This window comes from Natrix helvetica (genome assembly GCF_964273705.1).
Source record: "Natrix helvetica genome assembly, chromosome: 5".
NCBI classification, from domain to species: domain Eukaryota; kingdom Metazoa; phylum Chordata; class Lepidosauria; order Squamata; family Natricidae; genus Natrix; species Natrix helvetica.
In genome coordinates this window covers 66,776,597-66,797,966 of record NC_138551.1, presented here as the reverse complement: position 1 = coordinate 66,797,966, position 21,370 = coordinate 66,776,597, and the positions used below count along the sequence as shown (strand labels likewise).

Below are 21,370 nucleotides of genomic sequence, written 5' to 3'. Positions count from 1 at the left end.
GTGGGATATATGAGCTAGCCTATGATGGCATATTTCATCTATATCTGGAGAGAAATTTGTTAAGGAAAATCTTAGTCAGCATAACCTTCAGCCCATTTCAATATTTGATATCTTGACTAGCTAAAAATCTATTTTCACAATTACTGTATATGACAAAGGAAAATGAAATGAAATCTTTAATCATTTGCACTTAGGAGTTTATATTATCTATGAACTTTTATCTGAGTATTTTTGTGAACTTTTTCTAATTGTTCCGGTGTGATATTTAAAGTATGTGACATTTCCTTTTTTTTCATGGATAGCCGGGTACTTGTGTTACTGAAAGGAGATCCAAACTTCATGAAAAGCTCTTCTCCTAAATCTTGAAACCAGCTCAAAGAAAGCCGCCTTTAGGGAACACATGAATTCAACAAACAGTAAAAACACACAGCTGCATGGAATATACCCGCAGAAGGCTATATTTTCAATCTTACTTGAAAGTACTCAAATTTAGTAACTTTCAGAATCAGGATTAACGGTTTCAAAAGTCTACACATTAAGGAGTTTTCATGAACTCTTCCGTATTAACAGGTTTATCTAGAAAGAAAAAGGACTGAAAATGTAGTGACAGACTAACACAGGCAGATTTATAATAAAAAATAGATTCCCTGGAACTGAACACTTTATATTTAAATTAGGTTTTGACTGAAACTCTTGATAGAGTTCTGCAAATGAAATTCAAATACTGATAGTAGCGGGAAATCTGGATTTAAGTTTGCTCAGCCACATATCTTCTTTCTTTCTTTTTTGACAAAACAGTGAGGAATACAGGCAGCAAAGAAAGCTAGATTACATTGCAAAAAAAAAAAAAGATAAGATCACCACCTGCCCAGATCTTTGTGATAAAACTCAGAATGGTGTGGCTAACAGTCATCCTGGAAGCAATACAAGCTCAAACGTCAAATGAATATGTGTCTGGCTGTTCTTCCTATCTCACATTCGACATCTGAAAACCGCAGTTCAAATTTAGTGCTTGGTGGGGGTGTGCATGTCAGCTCCACTGTCTTTAAGATGTCATCGGAAGAGGGCTCAGCAGTCTGGTGGCCTTTATGCTGCAGCTCTGCAACATCCATTTCCAATTGCCAGCGCTCTGTATGGGGTGATGATGAATGTGCGATCTAATAATCACACATTAAAATAAACATGGTTCAGAGAAAATGACAGGGTGGTGCTGAAACACTGCAAAGCTGCTGCAGGAACCCTCAGTTGGACAAAGCAAAGGCAGGGCTTGATGTGCCAACACGATTCCTCCCACCCTCCCCCAAATACTGGCGCATGGGAGGCAAAGTGCATAAATTTTCAGTAGTCCCTCAAGGGACTACTTTCCAATAATTCAACCCACAACAAGTCCAAATTTGCACAATGTCTTGCTTTTAACTGGTCTGCAAAGCTGGCTTCTGGTAATGAGAAAAGCAAACTGGATATGTCCCAATTCCCCAATACTTCCTACTGCATCCAGCTGGAACCATAGGACACTACAGCATGGTCTCAATACCCTGGAATTAAGGAACTCTGCAAAGCCTCATCCTTAATTTTCAGACTGGATGGGGGATACTGTGAATTGTGCTGTGATTTGCAAAGGCAAAATTCCTATCATCCTTTAAAGAAATAAAAGTGCTATTTTCAAGTGTTCTAAAGGTTTCCAATTTATACTATTCCTTAGAGCTAAGAGCCCCTGAAATAATCAGTCAGTCACCCCAGGTTTCATTCTTGCACCCATTTATCTCAAAATGGATTCTCCTAAAAAGTAATTCAGATGCAAAATAGCCAAAACACCACCACCACCAAAATCCCCACACCTTAGGGTGCTTTCTTTAAAAAAAGGTGTGACTTGATGCCATGTGTACCCTAAGAAAATATAAATGAGTATATTCTATCTGCATTGAGTGGATCATTTGTATTTTTTTCTGAATACGTGAGGAGTGTTTCACCTGTTCTAGCCTCAGATCTCTGGAGAATTAAGATTTTCTTGTGCAGCGGGACACACATAAAAAAAGTGTCAAGGAATCACGGGGCCACAGGGTAAGATCTTTTTGAGGTAGGCTTCAATAAAACTCTGTCTGAAGACAGGACGCTGAAAAACTGAAACTTCAAGTGACCTGCAAGTCATTCTTCTGACTTCGGTGGGACTTACTTCCCTGCAATTTACAATTTCAAAGATGCTGAATCGTGTCGATCGGCCCAGTCAAGCTACCTCTTCCACGGGCACCGGTCATACTAAATGGAGCTTTTTTCCCCTTTTCTTTTCTTTCCCTTTTTACAAATTTCAGGCAACTCGGACAAAAGCTGGCTATCTAGGAGACATCACGAAGCCGCCCCCGTCGGGCAGGGGAAGACGCAGAGCAAAGGGAAAAGATCCAGCCATACCACGTTTTTGGGACGGTGGGGGGAGGCAAGAAACCAGATGGGGGAGAAGACCTTGGATGCGTTTGGGGCATCGGCAGAAGTGCAGCCCCAACTGCTGTGCCCATTTGGATCCCCCACTCATCCTTCCCACCTCCATTCCCCCCCCTGCTCCGAAAGAAGCGGCTATCTTGTCCTGGCTGCGCACTTTGGCGGCTGCACTTTTCGCGCCGACTCCCGGACCGTCCCTCCCCCCCATCGCCGATTCCCTTTCTATTCCATCAACGTTGCTCCCTCTTCTTAAGTCCTGCCAACTTGGAACCGCGAAAGTAGTGGGAGGGAGAGAGGTGGAGTGCAGCGCAAGAGACGCTCCTCCTTTCTCCTCTTCTCTCCCCCCCTTTCCCCTCCCCCCCTTTTCCCTTTCTTTCTTGCTGCGCCTGTTTGTACTTTAGCTGATCCACTAATCCCCTGAGAAAGCCTATTTGCAGCGAAGAGTATCTGTAGGGGGCGAGGCTGGTCCATGTGGGTTTGTGTCATTGGTTTGCAAAGAGAGAGACCCCGCCTATTGCCCAAAAAGAAAAGAGAGAGGGGGGGTAGAGACCGAGACCCTACCTCTCTCTCTCTCCCCTAGCTATTCAACACAACGGTGGAGGAGGAAGCGGAGGCTAGAGGAAAAATCACCCCCTCCCTCCCTTATTTTGATTATTTGATTTTTGCTGGATCAGCACCAGCCAGAGACTTTTTTTCCCCCTCAGAAAACGAACCGGGGGGGGGGATTCCAAGTTGCTGTTACGTTTCCCCCCTTCACACACACCCCTCCTCATCCATCCTCACTTGGAGTAGCGGCGGAAGCTTTCTGGCCAAGGCGGCGAGGATTAAGTTTTTGTGTGGTGTGTGCGCGCGCGCGCGCGCGGGTGTGTGTGTGTCATTTTTTTTAAAAAGGTGGCTATAGCAAAAAGCAGCCAGAGCCCGCGGCGGCCACCGATCGATCAAGACAGGGGAAAGATGCAACAACGCTGAGAGACCAGGCGTCGGCTTGAGCCCAGGCCGGGCGGGGGCTACTGCTCCCGGTGGACCCCACGAGCTGACGGCGAGGTAAGGAGCGGGGCGAAGGAGCGAGCGAGCGGGCAAGGCTGGCTCGGGCGGCGGGGCTCGATGCCTCTCCTCCCTGCCCTGGAAATGCGCGTGTGCCCGTCCTAGTAGTGTCCATGTGTTTTCGCTTCACTGCGCCATCCAGAAAAGGGAAGCCGGCGGGGGTGGGGAGAAAAGGACGGAGGGGGAAGCGGGAAGTGCGAGGACATCTTTGGTCACATCTCACCTCCTGTGGGGAGCTCCATTCGCTCTGGGTAGACCTTTCCCCGTCCTTCCAAGTCGCCCCCGGGATGTTCCGGAGTGATCGTTTGTGTGCGTGTGCGTATCCGTGTGTGTGTTTTTAATTCCACCCACACCCCTTCCCATCTACTTGGCGCCGACCGTGCAAAGGTGTGCGGATTTGTGGAAAACGCTTTTCGGATCCAGCGCGCGCAGTTGATTTTGTGTGTGTGGGGGGAAGAGTGTTGTGTGGGTTTGTGTGTGTGTGTGCGCGCGTCCCGCCCTCCCACTTTTCGGTTACGATGCCCATTTCACCCCTCCCTATTTATTTTGACACGGCTAGCGTTGGATGGCGCTGGCCTTTAGAGGAGCCGGGCGGGCTTTGGCGAAAGGAAGGGAGTGAGTCTCCCTTGGGGGCTCCTCGCCCGCCCTTCGCAGACCCCCCCCCCCAAAGAGTGAGGGGGAAAAAATAAACCGAAAGAGTATCAGAGCCTGTTTTGGTTGTTGCTCGGGAAAAACAAACGGGCGGGGGCAGATAATAAGTTGCTGCTCTTCTTTTCCATCCTCCCATTTAAAAAAAAAAAAAAAACGAGCCCTCGCCTCCCTCCCCCGCTCCGGCCGAGAGAAGAAGTGAGAGACGTTAAATGAGGTGAAGTGGAAGTCTTTTGTTTTGCTGGGCTCCGCATTGTTTACTTAGGACGGAGTGTGATGGACAACATCTGCCAGCAGATTAGCAGGGTAGTAACCCAGGCTTTGCAGCGCTGCCAAAGTCTCGGCCAAGACAACGGAGGAGGGAAGGGGGGAGGAGGCGGGCATCGAGGGAGGGAGCCGGCACAGCGACCCTTCGGGCGCAGCTTCAGCTCGGAAAGTGCCTTTTTTCCTGAGGCGACGGGGAAAGCTACTTCGGAAGCCTGGCGCGCTTCTGATTCCCCCTTGTAGTTGCAGGCGAGCCGAAGAAAGTTTTTCTTCCTGCTGCTGGAAGTCGCCAGGAGGCGAAGAAGCGATGGCAAAGCGAGGCCGGGTGGGTGTGATCGGTCTGAGCCCCGGAGCTCGCCCGCTCTTCCCCAAACTCCTTCGGACTTGCAAGGGAGCTTGAGGGGAGGGAGCTTGCTCGCTCTGGTGGGGGAGAGGCTTGTAGTTAGGAAGCCCTGTGGTGAAGGTGGGATCCGGTAACGCTGCTAGAGAAATCCGGAGACCCGGGGAAGGGGAAGCGGGGGTGGGGGAGCTCGATCCGGGCCCCGCCGTCTGCGATTCGAGCCGTTTTTCTCCCCCGGGGAACGCGTTCTTAAGAGCCCGGTTTCATTGTGACGTTTGCAAAGGGGGTTTGCAGTTGTTTTATTTTATTCCTCCGCCTGGAAAAGCGGTGTGCTTTGCGGTCCGAAAGGTGCACGAGATATATATCCATCTTGGGTTGCTTTTTACTTTTGCTCCTAGTCCAGAATCTTTTTTTTTAAATGACCCCCCCCCCTCTTTCCGAGCTAGATAGATTACGACGTTTGCGTCACAATATTCATAATAATTGCAGCGTTAGTTATTTGGGGGGGGGGAAGCGGGCTTGGCGGTTCGAGTACTTTATATTTGCCGCGATCTCCCCCACCCCCGTTTGCTCTCCCCCCCCGTTGGAACCCACCGAGTTGGAGTAAATGGAAAATTGAAGTGCTGCCTTTTCAGGAATGAAATGGCTGATCGTCTTTGAATAGGTGTTGCCATCTACACGGATAAACAAGAGAAACATCGCGGAGTAAATCAGCTCCTTAGCAACTCCGCTGGACCCAGGATTTTCCTATCACTCTGATATTGGTCAGGCGAAGAGTATTTTCCGCGAGGAACCAAACGCTTTAACTGACTGACCTTTTTTTTTTTGCTTGAAATGGGCTGCGATTTTGTTCCCCTGCACAAAAACACTTGGTTGCCAAATAATTCAAATAGAACCTCAAGTTGCACCCTTTTGCAAAAGATACCAATCTGACTCCTCTTTACTCTTTTGCGGTTTGCAAGGATTGAAATTCAGCATCTAAATAAAACATTAAAAACCAACTCTCTTTTTCCAGAAAGTGACCATGTAATTGTGTTAATAAAAAAGATGATAGTTTCACTGGAAGTGTAGGATGTTTTTTTTTTGACCCAGACTGACAGGTGGCCGCGAAAGCCTTGCTTTGTTTTCAGGGAAAATGTGTTAGTGTTTAAAAACAAAATTCAGGATTTAGTTAAGAATTTCAATTTGTCAGCATTGTCTTACAATCTGCATTACATAAGGAAGGAAGATATTTTTTGAAAAATTATTATTTTAAAACATCCTTGTGATTGCCTTTTAAAGTTGATGACAAACAATAAATATGCATAGCAGTAATGAAGGCCCTCTAATTATGTACTCTCAAAAAAGTATAACATGGAAAAATAAAATAAAGCAACAGTTAACTGAGTTTGCTGAGTACCCTCTTTTTCTGCCCAGAAAGTTTGTGGGGTGATGTGATAGAAAATCTAGTAAGATTAAGTGTGAGACATTAAGTGTGAGATGTAATTTAGCCAATTAACTACACTTATATATTGTTTTATATTTTGTAATTGGCTATAAAACAGTGGGAGGAGAGATTAATTGGTATTGCTGTTGAGAAACATTTGAGAAAAATAGGAAGTAAAATGAATATTATTATGTAAGAATCAAGCAAATATTTTTCATTGATGTTGGTGATGCAGGAAGTTTAATCTGTTGATTCCAAGCAGTGAAAGATTATTTCAGTAGATCTTGATGGTATTCCGGGTATATTTGTGCCAATAAACAGTGGTTCTAAAAAACAGTTTTTACAAATTGCACTTATGAATGATTATATTTAATAAGCCAATTTATGGTGATATTTAGAATGTGCATTCAGAGTAGTCTGAAATAGCTTCAGTTGATTGTGGTTCAGGAATACAGATGTACGTTTGTATTTTTATGTTTTTCAGATCTTGTAATAGGCTACAGCAGATTTTCCAATGATCAGTGCCGCTTCATTAATCAGAAAAGAATCTAATCTACACTTCAACAATGGTCAAACACACTTTTAAAAAGCAATGCTGTAATGATTTTTGACTTTACATCAAATTACAATTTTTTAAAAAAATATGTTGTAGGAGTTGTGGTCATTCTTGTATTGAGGTAGAATAGTGTTTGTACATCTTATGAAATAAAAGTATTACCAATAGTTCATAGTGCAGATTAGAATTTGTGACATAGTAAAAAAAATCTTAAAAGAACTTAAAAGTTTCCAGGAACATAAGCTGGAAAATGATAAGGGACTTATATCACTAACTATCAAAAAGTTCTGTAAATAAGAGCAGTTTGATTGTGCAATCAGCAAAACATGGAAAATTGCTTACTTCTTGTTATATACCAAAGCTTCATTGAAAAGGCTACTGGTAAAGAGTGGACACACTTGCTACAGTAAATCATTATGTTGGAATTCATATCTTTTTGATACAGATCATTTGTGACTGATAGCATCCGGAGAAGGAAAAGCTTTGCAGCTGGTTATGTTGCAGATAATTAGTTCATATGATGGAATTTAAATATTTATAGGTTGCTGTAGTTTCAAAAATAAATTTTTTTTATTTTGAAAGCAAGGATATAGTACTATATTCAGAAAATAGTACAACTGTATACTGTGTTAGTTAACCTGGATATACGTTCCAATTGGGATTAAATGCATCCTATAGTACTGCAGCTGTTTTGAAAAGATTATTTACACATCACTTTCCATCATGCTGACTGCTTTTTGAATTCTAAAATCTAGTTAACCTAACTACCACCCTTAGTGCAGAGCTGGTGCCTACATCACATGAAGTTTTAGCTGGCAATCAGCCTTAAATCATTGCATGAATACTTTGGAGTTTATTTTTGATTAGTACAAGCCTGCTTGAAGTATTTTAGGGTTATCTGGTGAACTCTGCGTATCTTTTTTAAATAAATAAATAGAAGAGGAAACCTGCATGGGAACTTTCTCTTGTTAATAAGCAGCTATGTGGATGGTGACCTTGGGGTTAAAGGTTAGAAAGAAAAGGTTTCACTAACAGCTTAGCTGTCACAGAGATTCTTTCTAACAAGTTTAAGGGAAGCTCTCTGAAATGCTTCTTTCTCCATGTCCCTTCATAAAACTATTAATCATAACAGTTTGCTCCACCATACTTTAGACTGCAACTTTAAGAAATGCATATAGAAATCCGCTGTTGTTTCTTGATCCTTGAAGAGAACAAACTACTGGTAACAGGACAAACTCCGAAAGTATGACCATTCTAGAAAGAATGGAAAGTCTAAACTATTGATGGGTTTGGTTTAAGGGTTGATTGATTCTGGGCGGGGTCAGTTAACTGATTTCTGTGTCACTTTTGTATTCTTAGTAAATCAGGTTTTTTTAAATGAAATGAAATGAGAACTAGATTCTTATAGAAACTTTGCAGTCAACTTTTTGATTTGGACTTCCCCTTTGTGGCTTTAGTTGTATAGCCTTACAGAACATAAATGGATCTCTTACCAGAGCTGAATTCTTTCTTAATGTGTCAAATTCTAAGGAGGCTTACCAATCACTATATGTTACCCCAGCAAGTTTTTTAAATGGGTTGTTTCTCTTTAGCTTCAATTGAACAACTTTTGCAAAGTGACTTTTTATGAAGCTGTAGTTCTGGAGCTACCACTCACTTCTATGAATCGCTGTTGAAAGCCAAGTAATACTTTTTGTCCTTGCATGTTTCCTAAACGGGAAGAAAAAAAACTAAGAGAACTGTTCTGAAACAGTAGAAAGATGCCACTAGCACTCATTTTTAATACTGTCAGTTCCTCAGAGAGCTCTTGTTAATATAACATATGAATGTCTAGAGTTCCGGTACTAAAACCTATTCTGTTAAAAACCATCAGCTTAAAATTGCCTTGTACTGAACTATGGCTGTAGATGGATAACTCTTCAGGTTAAGGTAGGTGAAGATAAATTCAGGCAGGGCACTGAAAACATCTTAGTTGTCTTTTTTTTAAAAAAAATCATGGTTTGAATATATTGACTGATGGCATAAGGCAGGATAATATCATCAAATGTCTGGCACACTTGCCATCAGTGGTATGTCGAGAAATTATCTTGTGCCCCAAATCTAATCGTAAGTTAAGATGTACCTTGATTCATGTTATTTCTGAGGTATTGCTGTTAAAACCATGGAACTTCTGGTAAAAATGCAGTGGGTTCACTTCATTAAAAAGACAAGATGGATTAGATTTGGTTCTGACAAATGTAACTGACATTGTAAATTTGATTCCACATTACATAACTTTGGAAAACTTTCAGGATGCTACTGATAGGCTTGTTTGAATTTTAAAAAAAGGATAGAATAAAATCTTACTGTTCTGACTTTAATTTTCTTTTAATGCACCAAGGCAGAAGTTGATAGAGTGCTTCTTCTGGTTGCTAGAGAACTAAAAGTCTCAGCAACTCAATCAACACAGCCAGACTAAAGACACCCCCTTCCCGAAACAACTAATTTTTCAAATAAATTGCTAACATATAGCTTATATTTGCCTTTTATCACCATGTATAACTGTCTTAATAATTTGTGGCTTCACATATAAAAGCAATAATAGTCAATGCTATTTTGCTTTAACTTCTGAATAAATTCTTATTTATCATAGATAACTAGGCAATCAGCTGCTCACAGTTTTGGCTGATTTTTCTAATGATGTCTTTCTGTCACATCTGCTTGCCAGTCTTAGATTCACATTGCCAGTGTTATCGCTGAAACCAAAATGGACCTGCCTGAAAAACTTTCTTCATTCTAGGTATCTATAAAGAGTTGGTTTATGGTGTTGAGGAAAATCCATTTTGTGAGTTGACCCTTGGTTGACTATTTATTGGAATTGTTTGAATTAAAGTCTGAATTCCTGCACTAAGTGGGAGGTTGTGCTTGATGATCTAAACAATTCTTATGACTCTTTATCATTCAGTGAGCTCTAGCCTTGATTCAGGAATCTTGCTGGGGCTCAGAAAGTTAGGAATCATAATGGCATTGGTAGATTTTTTTTTAAAAAAGATTTTGGTTGTATTTAAATCTGGCATTTTTCTCAGAAGATGTTGAAATAACAGTAGGGGAAGTTTTCCTTTTCAAAGACCAAACACCTCATAACTTCAAATGTATGTTAGCGTGGCTGCAGCACTAATAATTGTGGCTCTTTGCTTGCAGTAACATTATTATTTATTTATTAATCACATTTATTTGGCCACCGAGAGTAGCTTTTTGTGAGACGGGCAGCCATATTATTAATATGATTAATAAATAAACAAATAAACATTATAGTTTAAATAGGATCCCAAATCCCACTATGCTAAGCAAACATATGGAAAAGAGATCTATAAAGAATTGTGAATACAATGAGAAATATGATATGTTCAGATTCAATATTACTATGAACAATTCATAACTTTATTACATAAACCTCATGTTTCTTTAAAAAAACAAGCCAGTGCAGTATTATGTTATATGTGTAGAAAAAAGACTAATCTACCTAATAAATTAATTTTTTAGCTGCTCTTTCATCTCTTCTGTTAAGCATTTTATTGTACTATATAGATCAATACCAGTTCAATGCTTTTTTTGGCTACTTTAATTAAGGTTGCCCTTACTTATTTTTTCTTGGTAAAAGAATGAAAACTCTGAAATCTTCCATATTAAAATTACTTGGTTGGGCTTTTCCAGGTTGTTTACTTTTTCTTTCACCCTTCTTCAGTTATGTTAAATTGTCAACTTGTTGCATTGGATCACTTCCCCCCACTCTTCCAGAGCCTTTCTTGATTGTACCATTAAAACCACCGAGATTGAGAATTGCAGTGTTCCATTGTTTTAAGGCTTATTATATAAGTGGGTGTCTTATATGATTGCAGCGTTTTTTTTCTGACATCCTCAAAAGACGAGAATTGTGGGAAAATCTTGGCCCACCCACTTTTGTGACACAGCTTTTGTCATTTTTAAGATGTCCTGTTGTACACTTCTGTACAAGAGAAGTATGATATCTTCAGGAGAGCCAGTTTGGTATAGTGGCTAAAGAACTCACATGTTGTGAGTTAATCACCTTTATAGAACATGACATTACATCTAGTCAGGTTTACTTTTTTGTGTCTTGAGGAGGCATGGATACCTCCGCATATAAGTTATAACTCTATTAATATTGATAATGATCCTAATGTTTACTAATATTAATATTAAAATACTAACTTTAAAATACTGTCACATCCATAACAAAATATTCACATTAGGTATTTATAAAATTATAGTTTTTGTCGCTTAACAATCAACTCCCGATTTTTTTAAATTAGAAAACTATTTCTCAAATATTGTCTAATATATCAAAAATGTAAGATCTTCTGAAATGGCAGTGATTGTTGAAGTTTAAAATTATTTTACTCGGGTTGAGGACAGGAGAAAACACAGGTTGTTCAGACATGTGAACCAATGCGGGAGTCTTCACAAAACAGTCTTGTGTTAATTTCTGTACATTTCTAGTTGCTCAGATTGCGATTTCTTACAGCAGCCATACTAGTTCCTTTCCCAAAGGATGAACATCCATCACATTACATTCTGGACACATAGTGACAAAGAAAATAGCAAAGATTGCGCTCTGCATTTTGGATTGTGTGCCTGTCTATATACATTGTCAAGCATTGCTGCTTGGAGTTACTGGAAAAGTGATAGAAAAAGAGTTGAGCAAATTACGGGAAATGTGTATTTTCTCAGATGATAGTACTGTGAATAAATTTTGTGCTGCCTGATTTAAACTTTAAAATAAGCAGCATTTTGATTTGTCATTCAGTTTGGAAACTCTGTAGTACCAAGGGTAATCTTGTGAAAACACTACACTTGATTGAAAACACAAGTTTAAAATTGAGGTCACTTAACTGTAATAGAATGGTGTTCTAGCAGAACAAAATTTTAAAGCATGTTTGCTCATGAGTCACATTGTTCATATTGCTTTCTTAAGCCAAAAGAAGAGCTTTATCTTTGAAGGTCCTTGGTTTGGATTCTGCAGTTGCAGGAATTTAGTGAATTCCTCAACTGCAGAATTTATTTTTTGTGTGAATTTAGGCTAGCTTGTTAAAGTTGGCAATCCTCTTACCTCATTGGCTGATGTACTTCTAGGAAGTGATTGTTATTCCCTTTGGCTTCTGGTTTTCAGATTGCTTATTAAAGAAGAATGCAGCATAACAATTTATGAATCAAGATATCCTGGTTTCAGGGTTCCTTCAGAATTCCTCCATGGTATTTTCTAGCCTCGGTGCCGCTGCCTTATAATATGGAAGAGTTAACAATCTTGTAAAGTGCTAGTATTATTATGTTAAAGTTAGATAAGACATGTGATTTTGGAGAAACTGCTATTATTCTTAAACTGCTGTGGTAAAACAAGACAACTTTAAAGTATGGCGAAGATTAATGACCTGTCCCTGAGAACTAGCTAACTTAGATGTAAAAAGAATTGAGTAAGGGATTTAAGAAGAAGCGATGATCAAGTCCAGCAAATCTTTGAATTTATTAGAAGAGGAAAAACATGCTTCCTTTCTGACTAGCAATCCATATTCCAGTTGCCATGACCACATCAGAAGGCACAAATGTCTTCTAGCTGCCTCCGATTCCAGCATCTTGCTGTGAGACTAGTGAAATACAACACTGTGTGTGTATGTTTGCACGTTGACATTAAAACAGCGTAAACTTTTTCTAGTTTTGGCCCAGAATGGTTTTAGAAAACAATTGAATTATATACAGCAGAGTGCAAGCATTTTTTAAAAATAAAAAAATAGAAGCACATTTTTTAAAAAAAAGAAACATGAATTACGTTATTACTGTAAGTAGTATTATCACTGATAATGCAATGTAATTATATTTTGGGTATATGTCAAATAAGCAAATAGATTTTAAATGAGGATGGGGGATTATCTCTTCAGAGGATTGAAGAAAAACATTACAGAATGCAAAACCAAATAAACCGTATGAGATGCCAAAGTGTGCTGTAGATGTTGTTATAAGTTGAAAAATTAGTGTTGTGCCAACACTATTGGCAATGTTCCTATTGAATATACTTAGAAGCCTTTCCTGGAGCTTTTCAAGAAAATAATCAGTGGTTATAATTTATCATGTCATTAAAATAAATGTTATTTAAATTCATGTAGGAATCCTATAGAGTAATGAGAGAGCAATGATAATCCGTACCATTTCTACTCCTAGACTGCTTCTGTTTTTCTTCACCATTTGAATTGTGAGAAATAATACAACCTGCTCTCATCTAGATAAGTATTGGGAAATTCGGTATTTTCAATCAGGGATCCATTTCAAAATTCAGATATTTAGTTTTGATCTCTATTTGATAGACGTACGACTGTTTGGACTGTTTGTGTGTTTGCATACACAGATTGTTCTGAACTTGAAATCTGACCAGTACCTTTATTTTGGATTTTGGATTAAAACCTATATTTAAAATCTTCATCCTATTAAAATAAAGGTTTTTAAACCTTTCACCCGAAGCGGAAAGCAATAATGCTATCCAGAGAATTCCAGATGAATTCTGAAGGAACCCTGAAACCGGGATATCTTGATTCATAATTGTTATGCTACGGCTCTTCTTTAATAAGCAATCTGAAAACCAGAAGCCAAAGGAAATAACAATCACTTTATTTATTTATTTATTTATTTATTTATTTATTTATTTATTTATTCTTCGCATTTCTAAACCGCCCCCTCTCCCAAAAAGGGACTCGGGGCGGTGTACAGTCCACACAACACATAACAGATAATAAGTACAAATATAAATATACATATAAATATACATATACACATGGAGGAGGTTAAAAAATTAAAAGAACTGTATAGAAGAATAAAATATGGCTCTAAAAGCCCTAAAATCAATTAAATTTAAAATACTACCCTTAAAATAACCAGTTGAGAGTATACTTCCCGGAGGTAGAAGTTGTAACAATTATAATTATGCCAGGCCAGCTAATCGAAACAGGTGAGTCTTCAATTTTTGTCGGAAGGAGCGGAAGTCCATGGTGGTTCTAATGTCGGGGGGGAGGTCATTCCAGAGGGTTGGGCCCATCACAGAGAAGGCCCTATTCCTTGGCGCCGCCCGCTGGCATTGCCTAGTGGACGGCACCTGGAGAAGGCCCTCCCTGTGAGAGCGGATTGGCCGCAGGGATGTATGTGGGAGGATGCGATCCCGCAAGTAACTAGGTCCTGTGCCATGGAGCGCTTTAAAGATAGTAATCAGGACCTTGAAACGCACCCGAAAAACCACAGGCAGCCAGTGCAGCTCGCGCAGGAGTGGTGTTACGTGGGAGTATCTAGAACTTCCCATGACAACCCGCGCGGCCGCGTTCTGGACTAGCTGCAGTCTCCGGGCGCGTCCCAAGGGAAGCCCCATGTAGAGAGCATTACAGTAGTCTAGGCGAGACGTCACCAGCGCATGAGTGACTGTGCGTAGGGCATCCCGGTCCAGTAGGGGGCGCAATTGGCGCACCAGGCGAACCTGGTGGAACGCCCCCCTTGCCACGGCTGCCACATGGTCATCCATTGACAGCCGGGCATCTAAGAGGACGCCCAAATTGCGCGCCCGTTCCACAGGGGGCAATTGCTCGTCCCCTATGGCCAGCGACAGGGTCAGCTGGCTGAACCGAGGTGCCGGTAGCCACAGCCACTCAGTCTTGGAGGGGTTGAGTTTGAGTCTGTTGTCCCCCATCCAGACCCCGACGGCTTCCAAACACCGGGACATCACTTCGACAGCCTTGTTGGGGTGGTTTGGGGTTGAAATGTACAGCTGTGTATCATCAGCGTACAGATGGTACTCAACCCCAAAACCACGGATGATCTCGCCCAGCGGCTTCACTTCCTAGAAGTACATCAGCAAATGAGGTAAGAGGAATGCCAACTATGAGTTAATGAGCAGGTTGTATAGGTCTATCAGCTGTCGTTTTCCTAAACTTGAAAAAAGTATGTTATATCTTTTGCAGAAATAGTACTTCAGTATAACATATTCATCATTTTTTTTGTTAGAAAGAATATTTTCTTAATTTTGGAAAACATTCACTAACATTTTTATAATGCTTACGTTTGTACTACAACATATAGTTGGAACTTTCAGCTTTCCAGATGTGATTGAATCATAGTTTGTGAAAGCTTCAGTCAACATGAGGGGAAGTATGGAGCATGTTGAGGATTGTGGCATAACAACCCTGACAGAAAGTGGTTTCTGAAGAAATTGGGTGGAAGTCTCCATATCTGGCAAGTCACTGATGACATCTAGAAATTAAAATCTGGCAATGAACGAGAAAAGTATCCATTATACGCTATTACAGAGTACAGTTATATGTGATATATAGTTGTACAATATGCTGGGTACTTAGCATTATACTCTTCCTCTAAAGGGAAAGGTTTCTACCAAATACCTAGATCTTGGGGACTTTTCCTGAAAAAGGCAGTCACAAAAATAAAGAAAAATAGTTTGTTTCTGTGGAACTAAGTATTGTTATACGCTAGATTGCTATGAAGCCAAGCCAATATTCTCAAAACTATCTTGCTTTATTTGATCTAAATGTAACAGTTTCCCCACTCTATTCAAAGCTTAATATCTCAGTCCTACTCAAAAACATATATTTGGAATTGTTTGTGTGTACTCAGGCTTGTTATAACCTTGTTAGCTTCCTTTCCTTTAGCTTTTAATGTGTAATATTGAACTTAACCTTGAGCTTTGGTGTTTTTCCCCCTAGTTTTTTTGGGAATAGCTATGCAGTATAGAAAAAAAATAAGATTTTGTGCCTACTTTTAGTCCTTGATTTAAAACTATAATTGAGCCAGAATTACAGGCATAGTTGTAGCCGTCAGAAGTTGAGGAACCTCATGAATTGAGGAATTTTCCAACGTTTTTTTTGCAGCAGTTGTTAAGCAAACACAATGTTGCTAAGTGAATTAGTTTTCCAAATGGATGTTCTTTGCCAAAATTGTAAATAAATGCCAGAAACATCAAAAATGTTGCTAAGCATAATCATGGATATGGGATGTTGCAAACAGCTATAAGGATGAGTCAATTGTCAAGTGCCCAAAATGTGATCATATAACTAAGGGAGGGAGTTGTGTGACGGTTGTAATTCCAAAAATCATCATCAGTAGGTGGTTTTTGGGGGTGCTCTGTTGTAACTTAGAGCAGTGGTGGGATTCCAAATCTTTTCCTACCGGTTCCATGGGAGAGTGCTTTGCGCACACGTACAGCACTCAAAGACCGCCCTCAGTATCAGGGCTGGTGAGCTGAGCTGTTTTTTTAGCTCAGCTGAGGCGTGGCAATATGCTCTGCCGCGTGAATCAGCTGAGCTAAAAAATAAGGGACTATAGGATGGAATGGTGGAGGTGGGAGGGCAGGGCCAACCAGAAATGGTATTTGCCGGTTCTCCGAACTATTCAAAATTTCTGCTACCTGTATGCCAGAACCAGTCCAAACCATCTGAATACTACCTCTGACTTGGAGCATTAAATTATTGATTTGTCACTTGAGCACTGATTGTAGTTAAAACACTGGTTAATCTATCTCCTTGGTTTGGAGGTGACTAGTGCAGTTTAATGATTTCTGATAAACTACAGATCTGTTGCTTGTTAATTAAACAAATACTCTGATTCTAAAGATCCTTTTTGCCTGAGGAAAACCAGCTAATTTTCACTTACATTTCTCTATTATATTTTGACTAGCCTTATTGCAACAATTGAGACTATAATCACCAAAAATTGTAGTATTACATTTTAGTAGCATCTGATGTAGAAGAAAAAAAATGCAAAACTTTTTCTGTATACCACAAATTACTAAAGAATGCTGGTTTTTGTGGGAGGGTACACAGATATTACTTATCGTACGTGATTGACCTCCTAGTCATGTTATTACAGGGAACTACAGTACTATATTGCAGGGTGATCATCTCTTAATGAGCAACTTATGCTACAATGGGTGGTGTAGAAGAACAATGAACAGAAGATGTTCTGCAATAACATCTATCCACCAGGAATTCATGACTATTTAGTCTTTTGAAATTAAATTTACCATTATACTTGGCAACTATCTGTGCCAGGCATCATTCCTAGCCTGTCTTTAATTTGTTCGGTGCTATCTCTGTACTATTTCCATTTCTGTCCCATTCTCTTCTTTTATTAGCATGTTTTTTTTTAATATGCTAAAAAGTTGAGAATAAAGGGTCACCTGAACCAAGGGAACTTAGTGCCCCATTGTCATCTGCCCCGCTGTCTAACAGAACACCACAGCACTGCAGATAACCACTGGGCATCACAGACCCTGCAACATTTCTTTAACTGCAAGGATTACAGATCTCTGAAACATGGAGATAAAGGTTGGATAAGACACTGTTGGTTATTGACCAAAATAAATATTATCCATCCATCCATCCATCCACCAACCTATCTAACTACCTCTACATTACACATGGTCAAGTAAGATGTCATGCATCAGAGATATGGCACCTTCTGGATATTGGATATATCCAAACTTTGACTCCTATATAATCCCTGGGGCATCACCACTGTTGACTGCAACAGATCTGATTCATAGACCAGAGGGTTACCAGATGGCCTAACCTTGCAATAATTTCGCTGCACTCTGAAATTACTGTAAGCAGTGGATTTTGTATTTTTCTATTGTGATTCCTTCTCCCCCATGCCATTCAGTAGCATAGTCAATATGCTTTATGTAAATTGATTACTGCAGGTTTTTCCTCGAGTCCCGCATGTTTGATTGTTCAGGAAGCTGACCGTTAAGCCAATTCTCCTGTAAATTATGTTTGTAACTCCCGCTTCATGGTTCTTCCATTGTTGATGTCCATATTCAATGTATTGCTGTTTCTATTTTACAAGCTAAGAGGGATATCAGTATCTTGGTTAGAATACATTTATTTGTGATGTTTGCATTGTTCAATCCAGACATCTTGCTGAAGGCAATTATTTGCGTTATCCAGTACAATCCTGAGGTTTTCACCTTTATTTCCCTTTACTGTGAAAGAATAGGCAAGATTTCCAGTTGCCGGTATTGCAGTGTCCCTGCACCACTTCAGAGTTAATGGGAGTCAAGCAAATGAAGTATATGCGATAATGACTGCTAGAAAAAATAAGGAAGTGTATTATTTATAATAAAGGAAGAAGACTTATCCTGGTACCAGCTATCCTGTTGCTGTGTGTGTGCGTGTGTGGGTGCATGCATGCGTGTAGATGATAGATAGATAGATCGATAGATAGATAGATGATAGATAGATAGGGTGTCTTCTTAGCTTCATATCTAGCTAATGACAAATTCTGTACAGTTTGCTAGCAGCATATTTGTGAGAAAGGCGTAGTCCTCAATTTACAATCACAATTGAGCCCAACATTTCTGTTAAGTGAGACATTTGTTAAGTGAGTTTTGCCCCCATTTTCATAACCTTTCTTGCCACAGTTGTTATGGGAATCACTGCAGTTGATTAGTTAGTAACCTGATTGTTAAGTGACTCTGGTTTCCTCGTTGTCTTTGCTTGTGAGAAGGTTGCAAAAGGAGATCACAGGATCTTGGGACACTGCAACAGTCATAACTAGGAATCAGTTGCCAAGCATCTGAATTTGAATCAGATGATCATGGGGATGCTGCAAAGGTCGTAACTGTGAAAATCAGTTGCAAGACACATTTTCCAGTGCAGTTGTAACTTTGTATGGCCACTAAACAAACTGTTGTAAGTTGAGGACTAACTGTATTAATTCTTTGAAGATCCAATGGAGTATACTGTATATAATTTGTACTGGAAATTTACATAGTATTTATATCTATGTTAAAAAGTTAAATGTTAACATTTTAAACATGTTAAACTAAATGTTAAGTTTAGTTAGGTATGACTTGCTAAACATTGTTGGTTGAACTCATGGAAGTGGGATTAGTGATGGTAGAGGCATAGTATTAAAACCAAAGATCAAACTCTGTGTGGCCCATGACTCAAGAGAAGCATTGCTTACCTGTTTTATAAATGAAACAATTATAAGTTCCGCCATTTTAGTACAGGTAGTCCTCAACTTAAGACCACAAATGAGCCCAAAATGTCTGTTGCTAAATGAGACAGTTGTTATGAGTGTTGCCCCATTTTATGACTTTTCTTGTTGCAGTTGTTAAGCAAATCACTGCAGTTGTTAAATAAGTAACACGACTGTTAAGTGACTCTGACTTTGCTTGTCAGAAGGGTACAAAAGATGGTCACATGACCCTGGGGACACTGCAACCATCATAAGTATGAACCAGCTGCCAAGCATCCAAATTTTGATCATGTTACCATGGGGATGTGTGAAAAACGATCATAAGTGACTTTTTTGAATACCGTTGTAACTTTGAACTGTAAGTCGAAGACTTCCTGTATTTGCTGTTTTTCTTCTGTTTGCATGGAGGATATAAAATGCAGGTAGTCCTTAACTTGCAACCATTTGGTAAGTGACTGTTCAAAGTTATAACAGCATTGAAAAAAGTCATGATCATTTTTCACATTTACATCAATGGCAGCATCCCAAGGTTTACCTGATCAAAATTTGGGCACTTGACAACTGCCATGTATTCATGACAGTTGCACTGTCCCGACGTGATGTCTTCGCTGTTTGCAACCTTTCCAGATGGCTTCTGAGAAGAAAAGTCAATAGGGGAAGCCAGATTTGCTTAATGACCACATGATTCATTTAATAACTGATTCGCTTAACAACCATGGCAACAATTGTTGTAAAATGGGGTGCGACTCGCTTTAACTGCCTTGCTTAGCAACATTGTGCTCAATTGTGGTTGTAAGTTGCAGACTCCCTATACTACAAGATACATGGTAATTAATTTATCTAGTAATATCTAATACCTAAATTACTAGGACTATTTTGTACATCTTGGCTATAATGAGTTGTGTGTAAGATTCAGGCACCCTAGTCAGATGATAACAGAAAGTTATCAAAGCACTTAAAATAATATTTTTGATTTGCATTTTTGCCTCCTTAGCACTGTCTTCTTACATTAACTTTTTAATATATCTTCATTTCACTTTGTTAGCAATTTTCACTATGGGAACAAATAAATTAGAATACTACAACACCAGACTAACATCTCAATGGAATAATTTTAAGTATTCTGTTTGAAGTTTTCTGGAATATTAGTACAAATACCCAGATGAAAATGAGGGTGCTGTGTTAGATTATTCTATGCTGCAGAAAGTTTTGTTTATGGGTTTTTACTTACACAACATGTTTTAAGCAATTCCCACAGTGATTTGTGCTGCAGTGATAATTTATAGTCTTTCAAATAAGGTGCGTAAATAAATAAACAACTCCAAGGTTTCAGATTTGAATAAAGATGGGAAATAAGAGAAAAAGCTCTTTTACCTTCTAGTTCATAAACCAATAAGAGAGATCTTAAATTTATGTTTTAGTCTGGGAAAAAGATTGTTGTTTTAATGAAGACTATGAAAAAAATCAACCCACCGAGTTCTCGTGTTGCTGGGGAACTGTTGTGTTCTGGTAGCTTGATTGAGATGATAAACTGACAGTTATTCTTCCATCTGGGGTAAGGGTAGGGGGGCTTGCGGCTTAATTTTGTATCTCGCTATTGGTCTGTTTTATCCTACAGATTCCTTTAAACTGGAAAAGATAAAATCTTTTCAGTTATGGGGTGGTTGGAGAAAAATATAAACAGTATAAGCAGAATAAAGTGCTAAGAAAGTTCTATATAGAAACACTAAGAGATCTTTGAGGAAGGAATACTTCAGGTTTTCTCTCTTGTGCAATGTTGGAACCCCCCCCCCCCCAAATTAAGAAATTGAAGAGTTCTGTAAGACCAAAGGTCAGGATTGATTAAATTAGCCTTAAATGGCTTCCTTGTGCTATTTGGACTTGGCTTTAAATTTTGACATAGCTTAGTGTTGGTGAACGTTTTTGAAACCAAGTGCTGAAAAGGAAGCGCACGTGCATGCTGGAAACTGGAAGAGCAGCCACTGGTACGCAAGCGTGCCAAAAACCAGATGACCAGTAAAAAGCTTTCTGGCAGGAGAACGTGGGGATAAATTACATCAAGTTTTTTTTAATCTCAACTAGGTAATACTTCGATTTCATTTTCACTTTTAATAAGTTATTAGACATATATAGTATAGAGAGAGGCAACTCCATTAACCAATTCGGGTAGTTAGGATTTTGTTTGTTGATTTGCTTCAAGTACTGTAAATGATGAAATTGAAAGCACCTTGGATTGTTCTATGTAGGATGAACTAGTTGGTGTTCAGAGTTGGTAAAATTCACATTGGTTTCATCATATTTGAAAAATGTGAACACATTTTTAGAGACCCCATATAGACCTAGGAATGAATATTGTCATCATTTTTATTCCCTGCTAAACCAAGTCACAATTTTTTGAGCTCTGTAAAAGCAAAACAAATTACTTCTGACAGAAGATATTTTTTTATTTTTGTTTTGTGTTTTGTTTGAACTTGTGCAAGCAAACAACCTGTCAACCCCGAATTTGGATGGTGATCAGACATATGATGCAGTTTCTCAAAGAATAATGCATTGCTATTGTCAGCAAACAAAATAATCAAAACATAAAAGAGAGCGGGAGAGTGAATGAAAAGCTATGAAGTGTCTTGCAGAGATTACA

At 39.5% G+C, this 21,370-nt stretch overlaps 1 protein-coding gene across 5 annotated transcripts in view; it reads left to right on the top strand.

Annotated features, from left to right (window-relative positions):
- Positions 1–2,828: 2,828 nt before the first annotated feature.
- Positions 2,829–21,370, top strand: part of CTBP2 (C-terminal binding protein 2) — a 277,898-nt gene continuing 259,356 nt past the window's right edge. The window contains exon 1 of one of the 5 annotated variants that reach the window (XM_081954483.1): positions 2,829–3,477. The gene's annotated coding sequence lies outside the window, so the exon portion shown is untranslated. Of the gene's footprint in view, positions 3,478–4,515; positions 4,715–21,370 lie in introns of those variants that run through there. The other 4 variants (XM_081954491.1, XM_081954484.1, XM_081954481.1 and 1 more) reach the window with 4 other exon arrangements.